This window comes from Puntigrus tetrazona, chromosome 7 (assembly GCF_018831695.1).
Source record: "Puntigrus tetrazona isolate hp1 chromosome 7, ASM1883169v1, whole genome shotgun sequence".
Classification (NCBI taxonomy): Eukaryota; Metazoa; Chordata; class Actinopteri; order Cypriniformes; family Cyprinidae; genus Puntigrus; species Puntigrus tetrazona.
The window spans coordinates 15,888,896-15,905,633 of record NC_056705.1 but is presented as its reverse complement, the minus strand read 5'-3'; the positions used below and the strand labels follow the sequence as shown (position 1 = coordinate 15,905,633).

Genomic DNA, 16,738 nt, shown 5'->3' with positions numbered 1-16,738 from the left:
AATCAAATCGAACTGTCATCTGAGGAGACAGGTCATTTACATTCATGATAAAATGATCTTGCATTTTTTATTTGTCTTGGAAATTAAAGACTTACTTAATCATTGTGGATTGAAGTGGGGGCCCGGGCGATGTAGTCATGTGTTTCTGATTGCATTAGGACTGATGTGGCGTGGCGTGATGGATATTTAATAGTTAAGCTGTCTCTCTGTATCATGTCACGGGCCCCTGATGCACCCGTAGCTCTGCAGTACGGCGGCAGTTGCAGGATAGCTTTAATTATTAGGCCGATCATGGGAGTAGGTCTGGAAGAGAAGGAAAAGAGAGAGCACCTTTACCTATGTCTGACTTTACACTTGAAACTGGTGCAGGAAATTTACTTTTAAGCAGATTAAGGGAAAGTTCTCCTAAAAATAGTGCCTAACCCTTACTGTTGTAAAGCTGGAACACAAAATAAGATACTTTTGGATTCCTCAGAAAAAAGTTGTAAAATGCTGTAAACTTAATTTTTGTAAATTGCATTAAATACATTTACACGCTACTATTCAATGACACATTGAACTTACCAATAGTGAAAGTGAAGACACGCAGAATATTCTTTTGAACTTTGTATTAAATCAAAGAATCTAAAAAAAAAAAAAAAAAAAAAAAAAAAAAGGATCACTTGCCACAAAAATGTTGAGCAGCCCAGCTGTTTTCAGCATAACACTATATGTTTCTGGACTATCAAAATGGCTTCTTCATTTTTAAAATTGCGAATAAATAAATACACTTTCCACTGATGTATGGTTTGATGAGAAAAGACAATATCTAGAATCTCAGGGTGCAAAAAAATAAAAAAACTGAGAAAATCACCTTTAAATTTGTCCATATGAAGTTCTTAGTAATGCATATTACTTATCATAAATTTAGTTTTGATATATTCATGGTTGAAAATGTACTAAATATCTTCATGGAACATTATCTTTACTTATTATCCTAATGATTTTTGGCACAAAAGAAAATCAATCATCTTGGCCCATAAAATGAATTATTGGCTATTGCTGCAAATATACCAGTGTTACTTATGACTGATTTTGTGGTCAAGGGTCACATATATTAAATTTTATATTAGGTGGCTTTAACTATTATGCACTTACATAAAAAAAATTATTTATATTGCTATTGATGTGGGGTACTGGTAAAGTTAGGGACAGACTTGTCTGTATGGGTAGGTTAAGGGATGGTTCAACAATGGGCAACTATAAATGTTACTACAGAAATTAATCACAGGTGTAATTACATGCAGGTGTTTTTAAAAATACAGTACAATGTAAAAACATGCATATACACAATAAGTGCATTGTATCACATTATTAATGTAAATATAAACACATTGTAGCTAAGGTCACTTAATATAAAGTGGGACCACAGCATTTACTTATATAATAATAATTATTATTAATATAATAAATGAAAATATTAGTTTTTACAGTTTTTTGAGTAAATAAATACATGCACCAAGCCCCTGTGAACTTCTGATGCTGGCTTGATGTTAATACACCTTTTATTAGCCACAGAAGAAATGGCATAAATGGTGTGGCTTTAGGAGGCCATAAATGAAATCATAAATTAAAGTCATTATTAGTCATAAATTAAAGGCCTACAAGGCATCAAATATTTTTTATTAATATTGTGCACTCACAGAATTCATAGGGATCACAATACTGTGCATTTTAAAAGTTTTTTCTTTTTTAATACATATTTGTAGATCACCTCAAAAATGCACAAATGTGTTTAAACACAATGGGCGCTTTATGAGTCAATAGTAAGAATGAAGGGCTGCTCTCGCGGTGGCATCTTTTTTTTCTCTGCCGCCTGAAACAGATGATGGGCCATCTGCTAGAGGACAATGCTAATCACAGGGCGGCGCGCAACGCTGGTGTGGATGAATGGCCAGGCTGGGCTCTCACATGTCGAGTGGCTCGTCCCACAATGCAGAGCGCCGGTCTGCCAAGTCCAGTCCTCTGCTCTGGCCCTGCCTCTTTCCTGTACCCACGCTCCCGCCAGACAGCCACCACACACATGGCGTTTCCTGTCAATTCAGGAAGTTTTTGGTTGTGGTCCCACTGATCCCACTGACACAAATGGGTAACAACATGGATGTTTAGTCATTTCCTACTTCCTTGTAGAAGTTACGGGTCAATGACTATTCTCTAAATGATCACTGATGGGTTACATCTGCATACTTTGAGAGGTTTTGTTTTGTTTGGATTTGATGCCGTCCCCCCCCCATCTCTCATCTGGTATTGAAGAATCGACTGGTAGATGTGTCAATTGAACTCAATTATCACAGTTATTATCTTAGAGAAGCCACTCTTGCGGTTTCAGAAAAGAGCGTTATTTCGTACCACACTAAGCGGATACAGAAGCCAGACGTCCCAAACACAGGCAGTTAACGTTAAATGGAGTATTACATTCTTCATCCGTCGATATTTCATGGGTGGGCCCCTGACACGATCACCCTTCCAACCACCTCAACTACAAATATAGCCTGCAAAAATCAAACAGCCATCCTCTTTCTCAGCATTAACGTTTACAACACCAGGAAATTGGTCCTTAATTCCTTTATCCTCCGAAAATGTGGGAAGCTAATCAGGCCTTACACATTTTTATGAGCGAATAAAAGCCAGTGCCAGGTTTGAGCACTGCGTTGCGTTGGGTGCAAAACACTGGTCCTGTCCTCATGTTCAAGATGCTTTCCAGCTGTGGCCGATCGAGGCTGCACTACAACACTGTGTGTCTGACTGAAGAAACAACATGAGTTAGGCTTGTACCCAAGGCTGCGATGCTTCCACCTCTGCTATTGTAGTGCGTGTCGAAGCAGATGTGATTTTGTAACAGCGGCGTCCCCCCCGTTCCTGTCTGATTAGGTGTGTCCTCTTAAAAACGTCACAGCTGTGGCATTTTATGCGTATTTACAATGATGGATATACAATGCCACAAGAAAAAATTATAGGGAATGCTGGTGATAAACTGAAAAAAGTCCTGCAATTTGGAGCTTGTTAAAGGAATCGGGAGTGTTTGTTGAGGAAGCCAGATTGTAATGCCCCTCGTACTCCATTTTGGGCCTGAGGCTTTGTCTTGAGCTGTCGAGTACGGTTTACTCTGGCTGGAAAACCTTGCAGATGTTAAAAATATTAGCGTGAGTTACTTACATTTTTAATTTAACATCATCACAAATCAATAAATTAGAACATCATTTCATGCACGGGAAATGATTTAAACTATTAGGTCTTAGCTAATTGTTGTAAGCCCTTTTTTGCCTTATGCGTCCAGACAAATCACAATTAATATATTCATTTTTCTTTTAGCGTGGTTTTAGCTATTTAAAACTTTCATGCAGGGACTATCTCTTTCCGTTACTTTCCGCTATGGCACTTCATTCTAATGTACCGGGGCTTAGCAAAGCGGATTCCATGTAGAAAATAAAAGCCCAGACAACTGCATTACTGTCCGACCTGTCAGGTTCTTTAAATATATGCTCAATCCTCTCTGCCAAGCCCTTAAAAGCAGTGCTGGCAGAGAAAGCAAACTGGGAGTGACAAAAGCACGTCGTTTGGGGGGCTGTGATTTTAGTTGAGGAGAATGGACTTTTAAATGTATTTTTATACATTCACAAGGAGTTCATTCTGTTCCCCATGAATCAATAATAAGCAGTGTGCCACAGACCCGGGATACAATTATCCACCCTGAAGAAGCTCACCTGTCACAATGATGTCTAAGGAACTGAATATGCTGTCAGGTGTAATGGCGTTTATTTTTGCTGTTCCCATAGAACCTCTAACATGGCAGCTTCTTAGGATTCACCATCAGGCCTAAAAAAAACATGACTGCATACACACTACACATATATGTACCGTATAGACTTCCACACAGTATGTTCCAGTTCCTTACCAATTCTGTTAATAAAAAAAAAAGGAAGTGTTAAGTGAATTCCTGTAAAATTAATTTAAAACAACTAGGGGGAAAAAAAGTGTTAACGTTACACAGATGAATTATTATTCTTATTATTATACATTTTCTAAAATTAGTCTTAACTATGTATCAATCAAAAAATGTGGTAACATATTTGTTACTTTTTAGAAAAAGCTACTGGCCAAACGAATAATCCATTTCTTTAAAAACAACGCCATATTAACAGCCAATCAGTATCTACAAGTCTCATAGTCAGTCAACATCTGTTTGATTCACTAAAATAGACTCATTTGAGTCAGTAATTCAGGAATTGGACTGTACTACGCTGTATGTTTCATGCAAGGTTCACTATTTATTCAGATGCTGCCGTATTAGTCGTGTAGGAATGGAAAAAGAAGGTAACAGTTTCCAACACTAACATAAAAATGACTGAAATTACAACTACAGTGAACAATAATTATTTGAGAACAAAACCAATGTTGGTGTTTCTTGCTGGGCATACTTCTCTAAAAGCTACATGTATTACAGCACTATTCACACAGCGGTCGTGTTACACTTTTTTGTATGCAAGCCATCTGTTTCTGAAACAACTTCAAGAAATTCAAAAAAGAACATGTTATGCATAAGGGTTTGAGTCCATCCTTTTGGTCCATAAGGAATCACCCTTTAGTGGGCAGCTCTGTTATGATGGGTACTGGGGAAGGTCCTAATAGGGCAGTAAATATTTGGTGGAGGGTAATGGGAGCGGATCCAACTGATTCTCAGACCAGCTCACAGCAGATGTTTGCATGTTGTGCCTTCTGGAAGAGACACTATAACTCTGTTTATTTCACTGCCCTTTAATTTGCATGGTATCCTGACTACCTGATAGCCAGCACTGACTAAAAAAAACAGGAAAGAATGCTCAGAGAAAGTTTTACACACACACACACACAAATAATTTAGATCTTATCTTATCCTTTACAACATGCAGTTCATGAGAATTAATTTCAAACTAGGATGCCTCACAACGACTAACAGTTTAAATAATATCAATGATATTAATAAAACTGGCACACATGATTTAGTCTCTGGAAATATAGATTTCAAAGCGCTTTCTGCCTCCAGTTTTAGTCAATATACTGTAATACAATACATATAAATTTTTCGCACAAAATCTGACAACTAATCCAAACGCTGTGTTGACTGACAGACCGTCTTAACACCAAATCTAAATTTAATCACTGGAATTGAACACTATAATTGCTCTAATTATCATGTGCAGTGACATTTGATTCCTTATGTTTTCTTGGTCGTTTGTACATGCGCGGCTGTGTGGGCTGATTTGTATTGTAAACAGAGTGTTCGAGAAGAGACCAGACATAATTAAAATCCCCGATGGAGGGATGTTAAAAAACATACGTGTTGCAAATTGCGGCCCATCTGCTGCAGTGCATGGCTTTATGAGCGCGGGGCATTGCTCAGCGGTGGGTCAGGCATGGTGCAAACTGATTGATGACAGAGGAAGACCAGGCCACTCCCATTAACATGTAGACTTCAGAGAGTGTATGTGTTAAAAGATGACAGCACCGGGCTGTCAAAATTCATTTAACGGCTAACCATTCCAAAATCAAAGCCAGTAGTTAGGTCATATTATTAGCATAATGCATTTTCAGGCTATTTTCCTAACATGAATATGGCAGTAATATCATAACGACATTGAAAAACAGTAATGCTAACCAATAATACCAATATTAGCTACCCATTTTTAATATATATATATAAATATATATTAATGAATTATTATATATATAAACAATTTAACCAATTTCCAACAAGCAATATAATATTGTTTAATCATTTTCCATCAATCACTCATATCTTATAGACCCAAAGAGTGAAATGTGAATGGAAGTTAACACTGAGGCTTTCATAGCGACAAACCTGGACAGCGCAGGGAGAAATTGAATGAATACACAGAATGACAAACAGTCCTTTACTGTAACCTTTCAACAGAGAGCTCCAAGAGAGACATTACCCCGCTGAAATAAAAGCACTCACACCATTTGTGCTGTGGCCATCACTTCATCTGATGCCCTGTGTGTCGGTGTCAGTGAAACGCTATTCATGTCATCTTTTCCAAATAATTTACCAAGTGCAATTAGCAGTCGGAAGTTGTCATCCGCAGGCTTCTGGAAACGGTTCGGCGGAGGAGTTAACGTATTAAAGACACTTACAGCCTGCATTAAAAAATAAACGTGTGGATCTCTGGTGATTACCCGGCACCAGAAGAAAGAAGTGACATTTCCCTGAAAAATTAGAGACAAACCTGTTTGACAGCCCCTGTTAGCTTAGAACAAATGGGAGACATGGGAAATTGTTTGACACACTTTCATAAAAAGCAAGTGAAGGCAACCTATCCTTTGGTGTCGGGTAATGGCTCCTCGTTGTTAGATTCAATGGAAAAAGCTATTCATACTGTTGTGTGATTGAAAAGAAAATTGAATCCTTTTGATGTTATAAATGTGTCTATTACTGCATTTGCACACAAAATTTCAATGGAAATTACAGAGAAAGGAGTGATTCTCTGAGGGAGGGGGGTGACATATTGAATTCTATTCCGGCCTGAATATCAATATACTGTACGCCTGGCAGAATGACTCCAAAACCATATGATTTTTCACGCTGGCGTCAGAGTAAATAGGGTGAAAGGCTAAAATTGCAAAACTATATATATGAATGTTAATGCATAGATATTTCCCAAACAACCTTCTCTATTTGCCACATAGTTATAGGAAACTTTTCATTGCCGACTGCAGAAATCTCCCGTGGAGGTGGTCACTCCCCCCGAACTTCACGACGTGTACGACTACAAAAACACTGGAGGTCTGTGCGGCGCGCTTGCCATATTAAAGGCCCTTTTGATAGGGCCTCCGGCAAGATATAATAGAGCTGTTGTGCATTTACAGGTAGTTAAATAATCAGCAAATAGAGTTCGGGAGATGGGTTCAGCCCAGGTTTGTGAGAGGAATGTGTTCCTGAGAGCCCTATTCAATTTAAGCCGCCACTTCAAGCAAAACACTGCCGCACCTCCCTGCTCTATCAAGAATATAGCCATTGAAGGTCCCCTTCGAAACACAGCAGTTGTCTTTAGCTCGGCGACTGTTCCTGGCTCCAGGTAACGTCGGCGCGTGGCAGCCAAAAGTTCTCTAAAAAGACTCTGTAATCGGGCCTCACACGCAGCGCTTCTGAAAACATCACCGCATCACTTAAAACAAGACTTGACTTAGCGTGGTGTTAGAGATGTGTGCAAATACAATTAACAAAAGATTCAAACATTTCAAAACAAACTTATAAGACATGACCAGTGACCTGACACCCGATACGCAAGAAGCCTCGCGGCTAAACGTACTGTCACTCCTCGTCAAGCATGAAGCGCTCTCTGATCACTAAACTAGGGATTTTTTCAATTGCCTTGATGAATACATTGAGAGGCTATTCAGCGATGCACACATTTGATGTTCCAGGCCTACGATACAACATTTCTGAAGTCTGAGAAAAAGCTTGTAATAGCATCCTTTTGACGCATCTGTAATAATTATGGATACATTCAAATTGAACAGCGTCTTCCACACACTGGCGCAAGTCATTGTGGGTAATACACAAATCATTTAACTGACTAGTGATGTTAATATATCAGCACTTTTGAAGCAACGCACAAAGGTACAATGATTGCTTCAATTCAAAGGCAGTCATATTACAAATCCAAATGTAAATCAAGGTTCAAAAAACGTGTTTGCATTCATTTCCTGCATTCTGGAGAACAGATTTGCAGAGAATGTTTCGCAAATTAAAAAAAAAAAAAAAAAAAAAAAAAAAAAGCAGATGGCAACCCATTTTTACACTCATTACCGAAGTAGATGAACAAAGTTTCCACCCCAAAGAACATTCAACCAAAACATCAGAATGATTAAAAACAAATCACTCTGTGTGTTGGGATCTTGGGATACCCATACATAAGCACTAATGAATAATTTCAGCGCTACTCAAAAATCCACACAATTTGAGCATTTGCTGTGGCATTTCATGCAATCTCCTCCTCGCTCCAGGATAAAGAGAGAAAAGGAAAAAAAAAAACAGTGAAGACAGAATCTCTCTTTATTTAGAATATTCACACTCTTGTGAAGAGCCTGTAAGTGCGGTGCAGCTATTTTCTCATTTTGAGGGTGAGAAAAAGATGAGTGACAAAAAACAGCTCTTGCTGTTAGCATGGGGGATATGACCCAGGAATGAAAGCTCATTTATTAGCATGCGATTAGCAGTATGGTGAGTGAGTGAGAGCTTTGGCCTGTCATGACACCGCTGCTGGGATCAGAGGACTCTGGCTGACAGAACTGTCCAGTGTCTTTCTTTTTTGCCCTCCAAATCTTCTTCGCAGCAATTTCAGATACGGCATATATAAACGTAATTTTCAACCTAGATGGTGTTTTACTAATTCCATCATGGAGACATTGGTGAAAATTCATCTATATTATGCATGTTTGGGCCAGTGCTGCTGGTCTAGCACAAGTTGATGAATCAATAGCGCAGAGGGAGCATTCATGTCCTGGCAGAGGTCAATTAACGCTGGACAGTATATACCGAAGGCTTAAACATTTTTAGTTTTCAGGCTTTCGTTGATAGCCTACAGCATCTGTCAAATTAGGCGTACAGTACTATGTAAAAAGTCAATTTACGGTGAATTTTTCAGGTACCTCAGTGTTATAGAAAAAGTTATGCTTTTAACAAAACAAGAGAAAGGTTGCTTCCTTACAGTTTTTGACTAGGTTTGTTTGAATTACTATTCATTAAAAACAAAAAAAGAAGGAAACAGACTTTTATATTCTCACCCTCACTCTCACACACACATTTTTTGACAGATCTAAACTAAAATCAAATAATTAAAATTAGAACTAATATTCAAATTAAAATTGTATACTTTATACTATTAAAATATTCTAAATAATTTTAGCAATTAATACATTAATAACTAACTACCTGTAGTAATTAATACATTTACTAATTTAGATCGTATTAGACTAAAGTTCCATGCCCCCTCACCCCACCCTCCACTCTTCTTTTTTTGTAAAACGCTGAAGTCTGTAGACCATTAATATCCAGACAGTAAGAGCCCCATGCATCAATATATTAGTATGAAGCCCTGGGAAAGAGGTCAGGAGCACAAGCAACAGTATATTCATCCTCTCACATTCTCATGCGCACATGCTCATACAAAGCACCGGCTAAACAAGGTCTGTCAAACTTGGTAATTACACATTCATCACCTCCGAGATGTGGCGGGGTGATTGGATGCCTTCAGCAAAGAAGCAAGCTTGTCACTCTGGTATTAACAGTTTCATTAGAACACAGTGATTATGCTAAATGAATCGACGCTAGGGCTCGACACCTTGGCCGTGAAACTGAGGAAATACTTAGAATGCGGCTCCTGATGCGCTAAGATGATAGAGGGTGGGTTCGGGGGGTGAAAATGCAAGGTTGGATGCACAAAGAAACTGATTATCAAATCTTTAATCCAATTAATTTTCCTCGGCGCAACAGAATACATCAGATTTGTGAAACGGCAGTCCCACGCGGTCTGGAGACTGTGAGAACTGCTCTGATTGAGTTAAATTGAGATACAATATAATAATTATGAACTGACTCGAGAGACAAGGAAGGGCTCATCTCTGGCGGTGCGGTTCTATGCAGAAACTGTTTGTTTGTATTAATCAGAGTCAGCCGGGTGTGCTGCATGGGAGAAGGGATATTCACTTCACGCTCAGCCCACGGTCTCCAACAAAAACCACCTCCTGGTTCTATGATTAAAGCGCTCTTCAGTGCCACAAAAATGTCCTCTGAACGGATAACTTGAGATGATACCGAATCCAGCCGTACGTAACAAATGGAAATATTTGCGTCGCCGCGTTCCCTTGTGACCCCGTTCAAATAAACCAATGGCAGAATAATTTAATCACATGCCAGCTGGAAATTTGCTAAATTGATTTTGGTTAAATTGTCACAGAATACAAAATGAGCCAAATGGACCAACAGGAGATATTTCTACTTTGTACCGGTTTCACTCTAAAGGAGTAAGGTCAAAGACTCTGGGGTCAGAAATAAGCCTGCGAATGAAAGCTTCACAACAAAAGCTTTAACCAACAACCCGATACAAAGCAACGGCAGCTGTCCTCGTACTAACTAAATCAAAATTTCTCCATTTAATCATCTTGAAGGAAATCAGAGAGAATTCCACAGAGGACTCAGGACTCACAATTTGATGACAAAGATGTAATGATATAGAAAATTATCTTCAACAAGTACCGTAAAGGTCAGGGTAATTACATGCCAGATAGAAAAACAAGCCTGACCCTTAGCAATGCGTACAATTCCTCATTGATTTTCTATAGACAAAGAGAATTTAATAAATTTAGCTACTGTAACCAGACCAGGTGGTCAATCATTGTCCTATTTTCAAAGCCCTTGATGAGAGATGTGGTACATCAGGGGAAAAAAATAGAGCATTGTTCTACTTAATTACAGCATGTCAGAGACAAGAACATATTTGCATTTTAAACAAGCACTTAATCTGATTGGAGGACAATTGTTATAAATTTCATTAAATATGTGGAGGGCAGCACATGCTGCCTCTTCTCTGCAGAAAAGAGGCTGCTGGGGAGATCTGGCTAAAATAACCCAAGCTTTCAGCATTCCAGAATGGGGGAATTATTAAAAAAAACTTTTCTATCCATTTCTGATTCCTGATTCATGTTTTCTTCCAAAACTCGGTATAGTTTGCAGATGTATTTTTTTTTTCCTTTTCCTATCAATGTTTAATTTCTTTTCCTAGCTTTTTCAAGGTCTTTTTTTCTTTGGGTTCAAATACTAGATGTATACAGATCTTGAGAAGAAAGAGGGAGGAAGGAGACTGAAAAGCATTGCGTAAAAAAAAGAAATGAAATAAATAATAAAATCAACTGTGTGCCCTAACAATTTATGACCATTTTCTCACAATTTCCTGCAGTCAATTTAAAGTGTGCTCCACTGCTTCCTGCATATCTAACAGCCTCCTCAGTGTCTTTATCTACAATTCCTCTTATTTACAGATCGCTGGTGGAACAGCTGCTCCTACACTTGCCCCGAATCCATGAAGTGATGTTTTGCAATATACCATTTAATTTTTAATGCTGATATTCATTTCTCCTTCAAAACACTAGAACTTCCATGGAGAGGCGGCTTTTGATGACAACTACACAACATCCAATAGACTGAAAAATGGTGGAATTAATGGAGATAAACAGAGTGATATCAAGCAAACAAACCAGAGGGTAAACACAGGGGAACTTTACACAGTAAATATACATTTTGTGAATGTGAAATGAGAGAGGAAGAGAGAGAAAGAGAGAGAGAATGATTTCCGCCTGGCTTGGCGACTGTTTTTAGAGTATATCAAAGAGCGTTGGGAGGAATTATAAAAAAATAAAATAAAAAAAAACCAGCATAAAACTAATAACAAAGGCAGAACTTTAAAATAATATTTAAATATAAACAATATATAATGTTGGAAAATATTAAGTATGAACGCAATATATACAAAAAGAAATACATTTTTAAAAAGCAGACAAAGGAAGTCTAAATAGTCTATAGAAAGCGGAAGAAAGTGATACAGAGACGGAATCCAAGCACCTGTCTAACAAAAGCTGAAGGCTTTCTAAAATGAGCATTCACACACAATTACACTAGAGAGGCCTGCTGCCATTGTCACCAGCCTGTTCTTCCGTACCCCCTCCTCCCGATGACAAAAAAAAAAAAAAAAAAAAAAATCTCCAAAGCAAGTTGTGATGCACCTGCATCTGCTCATTCATAGTGTGAGATTGGCTGGATTCACGCCAAGCCTTCCTACTTCAACCATCGCCAGGGACCGTACATATTGATTTGCAATACAGCATAATAGGCCATCAGCTTAATTATTACTGAAGAGAGCACATTGTTCTCCGGCATTTTTCGCCCTTCCAATCTCAGAGAATTGCACAGAAAAAATGAATGACTCATGATGCCTGCATTTGCATAACTTCCAAAACAATATGCTTTATTGGAGATTGTTGAATGAAGCTTCAAGTTTATTTGTATATCTGTGTGAAATTGTGAATAGCAAACATTTTTGCTCCTGGTTCTGGGATCATATTTTGTGTTGATGAAAAGGAGAGGAAAAAAGAGGGCAAAAGAATGCAAAAAGGGGTTAAAAAGACGTAGATGAACAAACACGTGAAAGAGAAAAAGAAAGAACATGTAAACAAAAAAAGTGAACAAATGGAAAAAACTAACAAAAGAAAATGGAAAGAGCTGAAGCACGGAGAGAAAAGGGTGAAAAAGCAACGAAACGAAAAGGTGAAAATAGCAATAGAAAGTAAGAAAGGTAAAGAAATATATAAGGGAAAAGGCAAAGAAAAAAGTTAAAGGAAAAAGAAAAGGGAAAGGAAAGCAGAGGTGAGGAAAGACAAGGAAAAAGAAGCTGAGAGTTCTGCTCTGTCTGATGATAAAATTATTCATACATTGTAAGTCTTGGCTTGCACATCACAGGAAGTTCAGAAGTAGACTCTGTCTAGAAATGGGAAGTGGGTGGAGCTTCAAAGGAAAGAACGGCACAGGAATCAAAAAACTGCCTGAATTTAAGATGTGTGTGTAAGGCAGACGTTATATATTTGATGAGGAAACAATGAGACAGAGAGAAATGCATTTTTATGTGGGTGTTTAAATGTGATTATACTTGGGTGAACTCAAGATACAACGTGTATACTCAACATTTTTAAACAAGGGAGAACTCAAAGTGTCTAAATTCAGCTGCATTTTATAGATCCACAAGCATGTTTTAGGAAGTTTCATGTATAATAAATTGTATTGCTTATGAACCAAAACAACAAAACTTCTGCTCTCTGATCCAGTTATGGTACTAGTTAGTATTCTACTACTTTATCTAATATTATATGGCAATTTGATTGGGCAGGACCCTTCAGTCTAGTCCTCTAATTGCCTATAGACACCAATGTCAATAAGCCACTAAAAAAAAAACTAACAAGCAAAAAGACACAGCGAATTACTCATCTGTCATTCTGCTGATGCTTTTATCCAAAGTGATTTCAGCAAGGAAACCTTTGATCTTTGGGTTACCAGCCCAGATCTTTAACCAAGCTACACCCTTTTCACTAATGACGTCAATCACTGTGAAATGCCAAAGAGCAGGGGCTGCTGGGATTGCTGCACATTCTTTTTCAGGGACACGAGAACGTTTTTCAATCACTTATCATGCTTTCAGACAGTGGCTTGATTTTGCCCTCAATTTTATTATTTTATTTCTGTTCTTTTCTCGCATGGCTAGGTTAACTGAGGTTAGTCTGGGTGGGTAAGTCAAAAGCCTGTCGAATTATGGCACTGCGTGAATGTACTGTAGGCTCTGCATGAGAAAGCTGGGCGGCAGTGTTTCCCAGTGTGAGAGTAATGAGAGAATAGAGTGAGGACGTGTTTTAGTGTGCCGTGGGTCCGGTTGTCAGGTCCTCGGCTCCATGTTCAACGGAATCACGCCTCTCCGACTGGCCTGCTCAGGAATGCCTGGGACTGTTTGTGTTGGACCGGTGTGTGTGTGTGGTTTTAACCCATTTCCTAGTACCAGGCACAAGAGTTAACTCATAGACCGAACAAAATGGCACTTCTTCCCAACGGCTCGACAAAAACTGCTGCCAGGAGAGCTCGTAAAACACTATTCAAACATATCACCGAGGAAACCAAAAACAAGAAGAGCTTTATTATTTAAAAAAAAGAAAAATATTAACAAACCGGCAAAAAGATCGCCGTGCGTGTGTCGGGTTTTCTTAAAGTCAGACTTCTTTACAACAAGTGGAGTTATTGGATCTGCACATGACTAAGAGCAGTTTGGGATCTATCTGCACAGACTACGCGGAAGGTGAGCGAGAAGGAAATCCACGTCCCAAGGCAAATTTGCAGTTCTGAGGACACGACAGCTTTATTCATGTCAGCAAACAGTACAGCAATCTCCCAGAGAAATGGGCTTTGTGTCTACGGGGGTCCCAGCAGAGCGGGCTCACACATCTCTCCAATCTAATGCCTGGTCTGTGAACAGAAAGCACACAGAACAAGCAGGGCCAATTCCCAGCCTCCCCAGCCCACCCCTTGCCCACAGATACTGTTTTCTTTGGCTGGCCGCAAAGTCCATGACAACTCCAGCAAGGGACTTATTGTTAAGACTTGGAGGAGGAAAAAAGCCGCCAGACAGGTAAAACTGTCAGGTGAAAAAAAAAAAAAAAGAGATATATTGTGGAGATGTGTGACGGATACAAAGAAAGCATTGTTTAAATAAGTATAAAATTCATTCATTGTCACTGTGCTGCCAACTCACTTAAGTAGCAGATTATACTAGATTTCAGCGTGGTGATATTTATCCATATGTGAAATGTGCCAGAAAGATCAGTCAGTGCAAGTGAAATGTACGTTTAGGGTTTAATTTCTCATTCACCAATTACCTCATCAATCTCAGTACTTCTTTTTTGTCACCCTGGACCACAAAACCAGTCATAAGAGTCAATATTCTAAAACTGAGATTTATACATTATCTGAATGTTGAATAAATGAGCTTTCCATTGATATATTTGTTAGGATTGGACAACATTCGGCTGAGATACAACTATTGGAAAATCTAGAATTTGAACACTGAGAAAACAGCCCCTCAAAGTTGTCCAAATTAAGTTCTTAGCGATGCATATTACTAATCAAAAATCGGGTTTTGATATATTTATAGCAGGAAATGTACTATTTATCTTCACGGAACATGATCTTTTCTTAATATCCTAATGATTTTAGGAATAAAAGAAAAACATTTACATGTACCCAAATAATCCAATAACAATCAGACTGATGAAAGTTTGAGAATTTGAAAGTTTAGGGTTCACATAAAAAAAAAAAAACTTTCAGAATCTGAAAACAGATTGGATTCATTCTTTTTGACTTAAACTAATGAATGTACAGACCTCACATGAATTACAGTATTTCCCTCCCCCTCCTCACAAGGATAAGCTGCAATGAAACAACTCCATGGAACTGTATAAAAATATTCCATCAACGCCCTGCTTATGTTGTATTTTGTGGTAGATCATTTCATTGTTGCGGGAGGCAGTGTGATCAATGTGCATTTGTCAGAAGTGCATACTGATTATACATGACAAACGTAATCTGCGCTGCATTTTAGTAGCCCTGACAATGCTTAAATTGTCTGATATTTAAGGCTGAAAGGATAAACTTTTCCATCTTTGACACAAAGGAAGTGAAAATGCTAAGAAGCTGCAAGGGCTAGAGCAAAAGAGGTTTGATTTGACAGATGAATACTTGAGCTCTGTCCAGATGGAGGAGGAAGGAGACGAGGAGGGAGAGAAAGTGAGAGAGTCTCATCAGTGGCTTTCAGGCTAGGATGTTTCATTATTACTCGTCTTTTGTCTGACTCTCCGTAGATCCTCCCTACTCTTGAGGCACGCTGCTGATGCTGGGTTAGGTGTGCCAAGTGGTTTTCAATTCAAAATTACAGTCCTTTTTCTCTTTCACGTCACTGGAAAAAACATGTAATGCATAAAGCCAAGCTTAACAGAGCAAGATGTGCAGAGCAGACTGCCAAAAGTCTTCCCTGTCTACTATGGCACAAAAAGACAATGAGAAGCATAAGCCAGAATCATATCACCTACGACTATAATGTGTACACGATGATAATGACATTGTATCACAAGATAATTCAATTAACAATACGCCATAGGTCATACATTGTTGCAATGGAAATGAAGATATAAGTTTAAAAAACGTATATGGAAAAAACAAGATAAAGTACCATCCATAATTATTGAAAAAAAAAAAAAAAAAAAAGTTTACATCAAAACGAAAAGTCTGTCATCATTTTTTCCTCATGTTGTTCTGAAGGAATTTCTTTCCTTTCTTCCTGGAACACAAAATGAGATTTAAACAAAGTGTTTGTATTGCTTCAATGCATCAATGGAATCTAGCCTAAATATGCACATTTTCGATTGAGCGCATTGATATAAAGCATGATGTGATACATTTTATCTTGCTTTATTCCAATGTATACACAAATGTGAACAGAGTTTGAGAGGTGCCATGTTAATAACGCCTTTTGGGGCATAAAGCCCTCGAATATAATGTAACAGAAGCCATATTGAGTTATCGTTATGGAAGTTTTGGTACAGTTTTTAATCACACCATTCACTTTTATTCTATGTAAAAGAACACCGCCATGCAAAATATGCAACATAAAAAAGTAAGCAAGTCAAACACGTTTGGAACAACATGAGAAAATAGTAAAATGATGACAGAATATTCATATTTTGGTGAACTCTCTCTTTATAAATACACAGTTTGGCAGTTAAGGTATACTTAAAAACTACTGCACCAAATGAATTGCAAAACATGCAGCTTTAAATTCACTCATTTCAGAGTCTATTTTTCCAATTGAGTCTGATTGGCTAAGCGTTCCATGTTCTGTTGACAAATTGGTTCTAAACATAATCACCCTTTGGACCTGAGTCATGGACCTGTGATTTATGCCACCCATAAAGCATACAGACCATACAGGCCAGTGCCAGATATGAAATGTATTACTTGAGGTCAATAAGCAGGGGGGCTGCATTTCAAAAGTGCTGACCCATATGTTTGCCAGGGCAAGACTCGAGCGCTTAGCAATAATATATGGCTGCCTGT

At 38.3% G+C, this 16,738-nt stretch overlaps 1 long non-coding RNA gene across 3 annotated transcripts in view; it reads right to left on the bottom strand.

The window, feature by feature from the left end:
* LOC122348265 overlaps positions 1-16,738 on the bottom strand; it is a 65,688-nt gene that overhangs the window by 11,131 nt on the left and 37,819 nt on the right. For 2 of the 3 annotated variants that reach the window (XR_006251294.1, XR_006251293.1), the window contains exon 3: positions 96-303. This is a non-coding gene — a long non-coding RNA (uncharacterized LOC122348265). Of the gene's footprint in view, positions 1-95; positions 304-564; positions 632-16,738 lie in introns of those variants that run through there. The other variant, XR_006251295.1, reaches the window with a different exon arrangement.